The sequence below is a fragment of the Tachyglossus aculeatus genome, chromosome 17, assembly GCF_015852505.1.
Source record: "Tachyglossus aculeatus isolate mTacAcu1 chromosome 17, mTacAcu1.pri, whole genome shotgun sequence".
Taxonomy (NCBI): domain Eukaryota; kingdom Metazoa; phylum Chordata; class Mammalia; order Monotremata; family Tachyglossidae; genus Tachyglossus; species Tachyglossus aculeatus.
In genome coordinates this window covers 31,601,103-31,612,380 of record NC_052082.1, presented here as the reverse complement: position 1 = coordinate 31,612,380, position 11,278 = coordinate 31,601,103, and positions in this window count along the sequence as shown.

The following is an 11,278-nucleotide window of genomic DNA, read 5'->3' as shown; positions in this document are numbered from 1 at the left end:
TTCACAGCCAAACCAAAATGGAAAGCTGAGGGAACTAGCCAGTTCTTTTGATGTTGGGTATGCTCGTGGGTGCCAAACAATCCATCCAGCGACTAGTTTCACAGGCAGGATGAAAAAAAAAAAAAACACATTTGAAGCACTTTCTAGGAAATGCCCCAGGGCAAGCCAGCAATAAGCAAAGCAGTCTAAATTTTCCCATTTGTCTAAGCAATTATTGTCACTACAGGGGAAAAGGGCATACTTTTTGCACTCTTGAGCCAGGCACCAAGTGCTCTACATATCGCAAAACCTTTTGGGCCAAAGTTTTCAGGGCACGTGAGAGTTCGGGGTGGAGAATTTCAAGAAGGACTACCTTCAGCAATCCTCCCGACTCCCCACCTTGCCCCCACCATTCACCCCTGCATCCCATGCGTGGTGATGTAGCCTAATTTGTCATGGTATTGATGGACCTAGAGCGTGTGTTGTAAGCCAGGGAAAGGATCGGTCATAGTGATGAAACAAGGTGGGAAAAATTGAACAGAAAAAAGCTTCAGTTGGGTGTCAGAAGAGAGGAATCACAAGGTCCGGCAGGGGAAAATTTGATGATGCAGACACATGTGCATGGGAAGGTCTGGGAAATGGAGAAAATATTTTTATAGCCACTGTGGTGAGGAGAAAAGCGAAGAATATTTTAAATAATATCACTGTGGGACTTGTTAAGCACTTACAAAACACTGTGTTATTTGATGGGGTAGATACAAGATATTCAGGTTTAACAATGTCCCTGTCCTACCTGGGGCTCAGAATCAAAGTAGGAGGGAGAACAGGTATTGACTTCTCATTTTACAGATGAGGAAACAGAGACACAGTGAATTTGATTATGACACACATCCCCTGAACCCCAAGCCTGTGCTCTTACCCAGGGCAGTGGGGTAGGGAAGGAAAGAAGGGTGGGGGATAATGGGATGCAGAATAGTGAAGAAATCCAGCCATGGGATGAGACAAAATTTTAGTTCATCTAGAAGTAAAAATTAACCATGCTGTTGTGAAACCAGTTTTCAATACCAAGCGGTCCAATGACTTTCTTCCATGTTTAGGGACTCCTTCCAATTAGAACATTAAAATTACCTATCATAATAAGTTTGTCGAATGTTAGCTCTTTTTGGTGAGCCTGGCTAAAAGTTTATAAAGTCTTTATTGTTCTTCACCATAGCTCACCACTGAAGAGGCATGTGCACTGCTAAATGGTGGTGAAGCTATTTTTGTTTCAGGGGCAGGCATAACATCATCAAAAAATCACTTATTCCAATGGGCATGTTTGGAAGACCTGCTCTGTACTGAATACCTAGTTTAATATCCAGTCCCATTAGCTAGCGTTCTAAAGAGGGCAGGCTCTTCAAAAGAGCTAAGGCAGGGCCTATCTCTGAAAGCTGAATTTTGTCTGGTAATCTGGTCTCAACTTGTGCTGCAATATTGACTCTGTAACTGGCAAATTCATGCAACCATTAGCATCATTCTTGTATCAGTATTCTAGTCTGTGAGCCCGTTGTTGGGTAGGGACCGTCTCTGTATGTTGCCGATTTGTACTTCCCAAGCGCTTAATACAGTGCTCTGCACACAATAAGCGCTCAATAAGTATGACTGAATCAATCAGGGGCAGTAGGGTTATTAGCTCCTCAGGTAGTAATGATATTTCATCAACTGCAGTGTCCTTTTAATGCCCATGAGGGGTCCACTCACTCCATTGGATGGCCCAGTTCTCACATTTCCTCTTATCAGCATCGGTTTTTAAGATCGGTCCAGTGAGTTTCATGTTTTGCCTAAAATACACTGTCCTCTCCCCAGTGAGCCATAGACAATGCCCTTATTTCTCAAAGGAGAGTCTTCTTTCACTAGAAATGCAGGTTACTGTGAAACTGTCTCTTTAACAGCTGGTGAATGATTACCTGCTTACAGAATAAATTGAACTAATCATCTTTAGAGTGCAGCACTGACAGGGTTGTCATATTTCTTAAATCACAGTCTTTCACTGGGAATAAAATAAACATTCATGAAACTTTGACTGGATTAGTAGTTTAGTGGATCAATAGTGATCTGTTTTGGACAACAGATGTCAGCCTCTTGCTCTACATAATTTGTGGTGAGAATATCCTTCCAGATTACTATACACAGAACTAAATGACCTGAAAGTAATAATTTGGGCATTACTATCCACTTCCTTCTCTTTCCCTTCTATCTCTCATTCTCTTCTCTGAAGTTATCTTTTAATCTCGTCTATCATGGAAAAGGACTACCCCCAGGGAGATGAAATGAATCCTGTTTGGGAGGGGGAAAGGCAAAGAGGAGTGTGGGAGGGGTTGGATAAGCAGAATTACCAGCTGGGATGATTATTACAAATCTAAAGTGGCCTCCCCATGGTCCTTTGAAGAGAATTCCTGAAGTCACAAGTTTCTGGATAATTTGGTTCTACACCAACTGCGTTTGTACTTCATTGACAATGGCTTAGGATATGGGGCCCAGGACAACTGTCCAGATTTTATCTTGCTTAGGAACAGGCTGACATAAAAGGAAATAATAATAACTGTAATAGTAATAATAAAATAATAATATTTGTTAAGCGCTGACTTCGTGTCAAGTACTGCACTAAGCACTGGGGTACTGGGATAGGTACAAGATTATCAGGTGCTACATGGGGCTCATGATCTAAGTAGGAGGGGGAATGGATATTGAATTCCCATTTTGCAGATAAAGGAACTGTGGCACAGAAAAGTTAAGTAACTTTCCCAAGGTCACACATCATTTTCCAAATACTGAAACCCACCTCCTCCCCTGCAAGGCTCTGTTTCGGTCCCCTACACCACATCTAGCACTACACATGTTCACAGTGCACACATTCTCACACCATTTCTGCACCAGATGTAGGGGCCCCAGAATAGAGCTTTAGTGGGGACCAGAGGGAGAACCACCTCTATGTGATAATCCATTATTTCAAATTCTGGGAAGTACATTTTGATGCAGTGTTTTCTCTTGCTCTCATTGTTTTGGTCAATCAATCAAGAAAGCAAAACCAGCATGGCATAGTGGATAGAGCTTGGGCCCGGGAGTCAGAAAGTCATGGTTTCTTATCCCGGCCCAGTCACCTGTCTGTTGTGTGACCTTGGGTAAGTCACTTCATTCATTCATTCAATCATATTTATTGAGTGCTTACTGTGGGCAGAGCACCGTACTAAGCATGTGGGAGTACAAGTCGGCAACATAAAGAGATGGTCCCTACCCAACAACGGGCCCACAGTCTAGAAGATTTCACTTCTCTGGGCCTCAGTTACCTCATCTGTAAAATGAGGACTGAGACTGTGAGCCCCACATGGGACAGGGACTGTGTCCAACCTTATTTGCTTGTATCCACCCCAGGGCTGAGTGCAATGCCTTGCTCACTGCACTTACAAATACCATATTTATTATTATTTCACTCTTACTGTGTCCAGAGCACTGAACTAACCACCTGGGAGAATACAATACACTGTAATCATAATCCCTGCCCTCAAAGAATATACAATGTCCTGATATGTGTCTGCATTTTTCCCCCATTAAATTGTAAACTCCTTGAGAACAGGACTGTGTACTTTTTAAATTTGTGTTAGCGGTCGTTCATTTACATAGCTGATGTTACCGTTGGTGAGATCCTATTCATGTGGTTGCAAATATGAGAGAAGATCAACACACCCTGCCACAATGCTTATACTTCAGATGAGATACTCGCTGCATTAATAGGCTTGACTCGGCTTTTAAACCTGCAGTTTGGCATTCTGATCTTAGCAAAGCACCAACACAAAGAGAACAGCTCCCTATTGCTGTGCATCATGCCAGACTGTCCACTGCAGTGGCATTCACAGTCCTACATATTGAGACTGTGCTTTGCTGTCTTTTTTGTTTTCTTTTGTTTATCCCACCTTTCTGGCTTGTGTGTTCTTCCAGTTTACTATCGGCTATGTGGCTTTCATTCCTTGTCACATCTACTGCCCAGAGGATCTACACTAAGAATTAATGCCCGCCAAATATTGAGTGCTCAATACATACTATTGATTGGTTCAGAGGATTCTTTCTTGTCTTTCCAGTATGGTGTTTTTGTGTGCAGGACTTCAGTGCTTTATGTCACTTAGTCAACAATATTATTTAAGTGCTTGCTGTAGGTAGAACCTTGTACTTAGCTTTGAAAGAAAACTGATACAGTTTTAAAATCTGTTCCTGTTTCTAAGTTTACAATGAATTGAGATAGGAATTTCAAATGAAACTCCAATTGAAGACATATATGCAATAGTCAATATATGCAAATACAAGAAGCACATAAGCAATTCTTTTACAGAAAAATTACATGCAAGGCAGGGCTTACTAGAGTGACATGATAGGTTCATTTAACAGCATGAAGTAGTTGGACAAGTCACTTCACTTCTCTGTGCCTCAGATACCTCATCTGTAAAATGGGGATTAAGACTGTGAGCCCCCCGTGGGACAGGGACTGTATCCAGCCTCATTACCTTGAATTCACCCTAGTGCTTAGTACAGTGCCTGGCACATAGTAAGCACTTAGCAAATACCACAATTATTATTATTATTTAATTTTTGTATTTTATTTAGATAATTCATAGATGTTTTTGATTCAACCTACCTTTATATTTGCTTAGAATTTGAGGAAGGCTAACAAGTGAAAATATATTTACATAATTATCTTCTGAAACTTCAACTGTACTTCCTCACTACTGATTATCCACCCTCTCTCTCTCCAAACCTACAGTCTGGTTCAATTGAATAGTTTGAGAAAGCCATAGCAGTGTTCATAAATTATTTTGAGTGATACTTTGACTTATTGGTATTTCCTGGATAAAGTTATGTGGGATATCTTACAAGACAGCAAAAAACAAAATTGCTAACAAACTACTCACAAATGCCATATCTTGGCAGATAATTGTTAAAACACAAAACAGTTTAGTATTACTTTATAAATGACTCAGAATAGAGAAACTATTCAGAGAGTTGTCAGGTGACGGTTTAAGTGTATTCTGAAAGTATAGTTTGGAGTTGAAATAATTTAACAGAAACCTGTAGAGGTCTTGCAAATCTACCCTGGGAAATTGATAATAGTTTCTTGCCCTTTTATAAGCTACATTAGTATGTGAAATCAAGTTTTTCTTTTTTAGAAGAATTTAATAAAGATTCTGTGTTTATTTTGAATCGATTACACCTCTGGTAGATTGACTTTACTTGCTGCTAAATCAACATGAAATCCATGTATTCAATGGAACTAGTTATTTACCGTGATATGTCCTTTTCTCAATCCAAACTGACTGTTTACATGGGCAGGCCTGAGATGGAGTGAGAAAGTAAATACGGTTTTATGAGTGAATAGGTCTTACTCCTTAAAACGTTTCAGAATAAGCCTATTACCTGGAATTCCTTGGCAGTGTAGAAATTCAGGTCCAGTGGTAAATAAAGAGAAGTACTTTGTAAGCCAAGAAAATGAATGAACAAGAAGGAGAGGAACAAAGCTATGGGAAAGAATACCTGGACCAAGAAAAGAAACAGATCCGAGAAGGATTAGAGAACCTTGGGCATTTCCCTGTATGTTTGTAAAATTTATCCCAGCTTCCCTATCCCCTTGTCCCCTCTCTTTCCTTCACTTTTCGCTGTAGACAATACTATCATCCTCCCTAGCCCCCAAGCCCATAACCTTGGCATTAACATTCTACTCTGCTCTCTCATTCACCTACATATTTAAACTGTCACCATATTCTCTCTGTTCTACCTTCACCAACATTACTAAAATCTACCTTTTCCTCTCCATCCAAACTGCTACTATGCTGATCCAAACACTTATCGCACCCTGCCTTGACTACTATACCAGGCTCCTTGTGGGATAGGGATTATGTCCAATTTGATTTATATGTATCTTGAATCCAACCCTGCACTTGGAACAATACTTGATTCAGAGCAAGTTTATAACAAATACTATTATTATTATTAAACTCAAACACTATTCTAAGCTACAGAAGAATCAGGTAGAACTCAGTCCCTGACCCACATAGGACTCATTGTTTAAGGGGGAGGGAGAACAGGTATTGAATCCCATTGTGCAGATGAGGAAACTGAAGAACAGTAAAGCTAAGTGATTTTCCCAAGGTCACACAGCAGGAAAATTTGGAGCCGGAATTAGAACCCAGTCTTCTGATTCCCTGGCCTGTGCTCTTTCCCCTAGGCATGCCTCTTCACACTACTATGCTGTTTCAAATATGCACAACATTATACTCAGAACTAAAAGAAAAAGTCTTAACAGGGAGAGAAAACAAAAATGATCTCTGCCTTCGAGGACAAACACACTGAAAAAAAAGTAGTCCCTATCAATGGCCCAAAATGAGTACCACTTTAGTACTAATATAGATAATTCAATAGATTAAGTGGATAATGCCAAGAGGAAGCCCTTAGCTACAAATCCAAGACTTATCCTTTGAATTTTTTCTTAATAGTCTTCCCTTTTATTAATTTTCTGTGGAGGTCATTGAGAAGGTCCCTCCAGTGGCCCTGGTTGAGGTGTACTGGGCTGAATGCACTGCAGAAGTATTTTTATAATGTGCAGCAGCTCTTGAAAAGCAGAAACATTCCTGTGAAAATGAAGGACACAAATTCTCAGAGCAAAGAAAGGACAATTTTGGGGTCAAAGAGGTGAGCAGGGGGAATCCACTCTCTTGACCCCAGGATAACACGGAACCCCAAGCTTTCAGAGGCTCACTGCCAGATTCCTGGTTTTGCCAGCTTCTTCCTGGGCTGCTACAAGCAGAGAGAAGATATTATGCCATCTGGTCTGGATCAGGCATCATTTGAAGGGGATAAACAAAATCTGACTGGAATATGCAAGCTTTGTAATAGTTCAGCTAAATTCTGATCGTTTTCCACACTTTTCCCTTCATGGATGAAATAGGGGTAAATCTCTGTGAACTTACCTCTCAAACATTTAAAAGGAAATTGCTTAGAACAAAAGTGTTTAAATATTCCTGGCAACCCCTTCTACTCTTCCATCCCTCCAAGCCTATTTCATTTTACACATCTCTACCTTTAGTACACTTCATGCATGACTTCATGAGCCTGCAAAATTGTAGTGAGGGTAAATCCATGGGCTGGAAGTTCATCATATAGACTTTGTATAGGAAATTTGGTTCTCAATTCATATTAGGAACATACACATTAGCAATATTTTGTTTCTTTTCTTTTTTATGCTGGTCACCTACTCTTACATCTGAGAAGCAACTTAACCTATTGAATAGAGCAAGGGTCTGCAGAAGGACATGGGATCTAATTCTGACTCCACCACTTGTCTCCTTGGTGAAACCACTAAACTTTTAGTTTAGTGCCTGTTACTTCATCTGTAAAACTGGGATTAAAACTGTGAGCCCCATGTGGGACATGCACTGTGCCCAACCTGATTGCTCGTATCTATCCTAGTGCTTAGTTTGGGACATCGTAAGAGCTTAACAAATGCCATTAAAAAAGGGAAAGAAAATATTTTTAAAAGTTCTCATTAAACTTCTAGGATTGTAGAGGATATTATTTCTCATGAATTAACCAGGTTTTAGGCCAGTATCAAAATCCCAAAGGATACATTTTTCTATTTAGTAACATTCAATTACCAAAGTCAAGCTACAATTAAAATAAAAATAAAGCCTGCTCAGAAAATTACCTTGTAATATTTCATTGCCAAGGTTTATAAGAACCCATTTTTCTACCTAGTTCCAACAATTTCAAGGTTTCTGTTCATATCATGAATTCTGTATAATCAATTTTATTTTCCAAAATGTCAATAAATGGTCAACTATCTATATGATCAAATCATTCATAAGAAATCAGTAATAATAAAGAAAATTATGTTCCATCGTGTAGATGATAAAAATGAATTAAAAGTAAGTGCTGGAGTGATTGTAAACACTGCTCCCAAATTGCTTTGCTGTTCCCTGAAAATGAGAAAAGTCAGATTTTTGACAGTTTCATTATGTCAGCACTAAAGTTTGATCAATATTTTTACAACCTTGACTATAAGTTGAATTAGTAACTGCATATCCTTCCCAGGTACAAACTATTGCTAACAACAGAATAAAGTCAAAAAGCTGCTTACATAATTTCACACACTAAATTAATTAAACCCCATAAAAGTAATCCTGTATTCATCTTATCACTAAAAGGGACTTTCTGTTCCATCGAGAGAAATCTATAAATTAAATCCTGGAAATGAGATCAGAAGATTTTGGAAGGCAGTGCCATGATCTATTTCATAATATTTTTTTAAATCATTCAAGCCACTGAATTCATAAATTCAAATGACACAGTAGTTGTGAGTAGGGTTTAAATTTTCCCTCAGACATTGCCTAATCTCCAAGCTAGAGATGGAAGTGAAAGGGGAAAAGAAATAGCAGTTATTGCAGAAAGCCCTGACAAAGAACCAAAAAAGCAGTAGCCTTGATCTGAGGGTCTGCACTGAAATCTAGAGATGCTGGGGCAGATTTAATTTGATCTGTCAATCCAACTACAACTACCTCCTTTCCCCTCTTCTTCTTCCTCCCTCCTACTTTACCTTGATCCTCCTCCTGCTAACCCGCCTATCCAAACAGTCAGCAACATGGAAACTAGAAAAATCCTGCTGAGATCTGGAGGTTCAATGCCCTGATCCTGAGCTCTATCCATTTGGAGGCACATCTACAGCATTTTGATCTCTATCTTGTTCCCTTTTCTGGGTTCAATGGTGATGGTGACAGGGGAAAAAGAAAAGGCTACTAACAAATACGGGCTGGTGAAATGATGGATTTTTTTTTTAAATCACATCTTCTCCAAGAGACCTTCCCCAATTCATCCCTCTTTTCCTCTACCCCCTCTCCCTTTTGTGTCTCCCTAGCACCTGGATCTGTTCCCTTTAAGTCTCTTCCCCCACTCCAGCCCCACAGCATTTATGTATATACCCAGAATTTATTTATTTATATTACTGTCTATCTGCCCATCCAGATTGTAACCTCTTTGTGGGCAGGGATTGTGCCTACCAACTCTGTTTTACTGCATTCTCCCAGTGCTTTTTAGAATTCTCGGGACACAGTAAGCAATAAATGTCACTGATTGATTGATTTGTTTCACACGTATAATATCAACCTATAAAAAGCCATTTCAGCCTTAAGTCAGATAGGAAGCATGGTTTTCAGCAGGGACGTCCATGATAAAAAATGAACTGACATTACCAGCTTTTTCAGGCATGCCCTAAAGGTAGCCAGTTAGACTTTCTTTCAAGAGTGCGCCCAGGTCTGCACTACAAAGGATGTGGTTACAACTTCACCTCAAAAGAAATTGATCAGAAGCAATTAATGTCAGAATTATTAGATGGTATTTCAGTAGCAAAGATGATTTAAATCATGAAAGGAATTAATATTGAGACATAATAAACAGGCCAAAAATTCATTATCATTAAAGAAACACTTTCCAAATTATAGCAGCAATCTCTCAGTGAAACTGGGGGTGTGCAGCCTATAACTTGGAGCCAGATCTGACCCTTCTTGGGAACGAATATGCATCTGATGATGGGTTTGGGTGGAAAAGTCACATTAAACCAGCACTGAGGACCTCGGGGCAAGGGGTTGGGGGGGGTGTCCCCTCCAAAACACCCACAGCAAACAGTGCTGTTCCTATACAGTTGATGTAAAAGTTGTCGCAGAAGACTTGGAGAGTCTGGGTTCCATCTGACCCACTGGTGTCAGGGTGGGGAGAGGAAATCAGAGGAAAGTAGAAACAAGTAGACTACTTGGGGTTTTGCACTAGGCAGGATGAAAGGGCGGGGGAGCAATCCTAATCTGGTGATCTCCAGTGGCTACCAATCAATCTGCACATCAGGCAGAAACTCCTCACCCTGGGCTTCAAGGCTGTCCATCACCTCGCCCCGTCCTACCTCACATCCTTCTCTCCTTCTCCAGCCCAGCCTGCACCCTCTGCTCCTCTGCCGCTAATCTCCTCACAGTGCCTCGTTCTCGCCTGTCCCGCCATCGACCCCCGGCCCACATCACCCCCCCGGCCTGGAATGCCCTCCCTCCCAACATCCGCCAAGCTAGCTCTCTTCCTCCCTTCAAGGCCCTACTGAGAGCTCACCTCCTCCAGGAGGCCTTCCCAGACTGAGCCCCCTCCTTCCTCTCCCCCTCACCCCCCTCTCCATCCCCCCGTCTTATCTCCTTCCCTTCCCCTCAGCACCTGTATATATGTATATATGTTTGTACATATTTATTACTCTATTTTACCTGTACATATCTATTCTATTTATTTTATTTTGTTAATATGTTTGGTTTTGTTCTCTGTCTCCCCCTTCTAGACTGTGAGCCCACTGTTCGGTAGGGACTGTCTCTATATGTTGCCAACTTGTACTTCCCAAGCGCTTAGTACAGTGCTCTGCACACAGTAAGCGCTCAATAAATACGATTGATTGATTGGTGAGGCCTTCCCTGATTAAACCCTCCTTTTCTCTTCTCCAACTACCTTCTGCACTGCCCTGACTTGCTCCCTTTATTCGTTCCCTTCCCAGCTCCACAGCAATTTTGTATATATTCATAATTCATTTATACTGTTGTCCATCTCTCCCTTTAGACTCCTGTGTGCAGGGAACGTATCTGTTTACTGTTATACTGTTCTCTCCCAAGATTTAGTATGGTGCTCTATACACAGAAAACGCTCAATAAATACAACTGACTGACTGGTGACCCTGCTTTAAAATTCCCAAAGGACGTTGGGACCCAGTGAACAGTGCTGGATGGGGCTGGACTCACATCACCAGGACCACTTACGCAGCACTCTTCAGCCCCTGGAGAAGTTAAGTGACTGTCACAAGGTCAAACAGCAGATATGTGGCAGAACTGTAATTAGAATCCAGGTCCTCTGGATCCCATGTCTACACTCTTTCCACTAAGCCCCACTGCTTCTCCCTTCAATTATTTCCCCTCACTACCCTATTATCTGTCCTTCTTCTTTCCCTGCTGGTAGCAGCAGCTGTTGCTATGAAACAGTCATGTAGCACAATAACATCTTCACCTGTGCCATGTGCTGGGGGAAAATCTACCCCAGCACTTAGAACAGTGCTTGGCACATAATAAACATTTAAATACCAACATTATGATTATTATTAAAATATAGACATAATAATAATGATGATGGCATTTATTAAGCGCTTACTATGTGCAAAGCACTGTTCTAAGTGCTGGGGAGGTTACAAGCTTATGCCATGGGGGGCTCACAG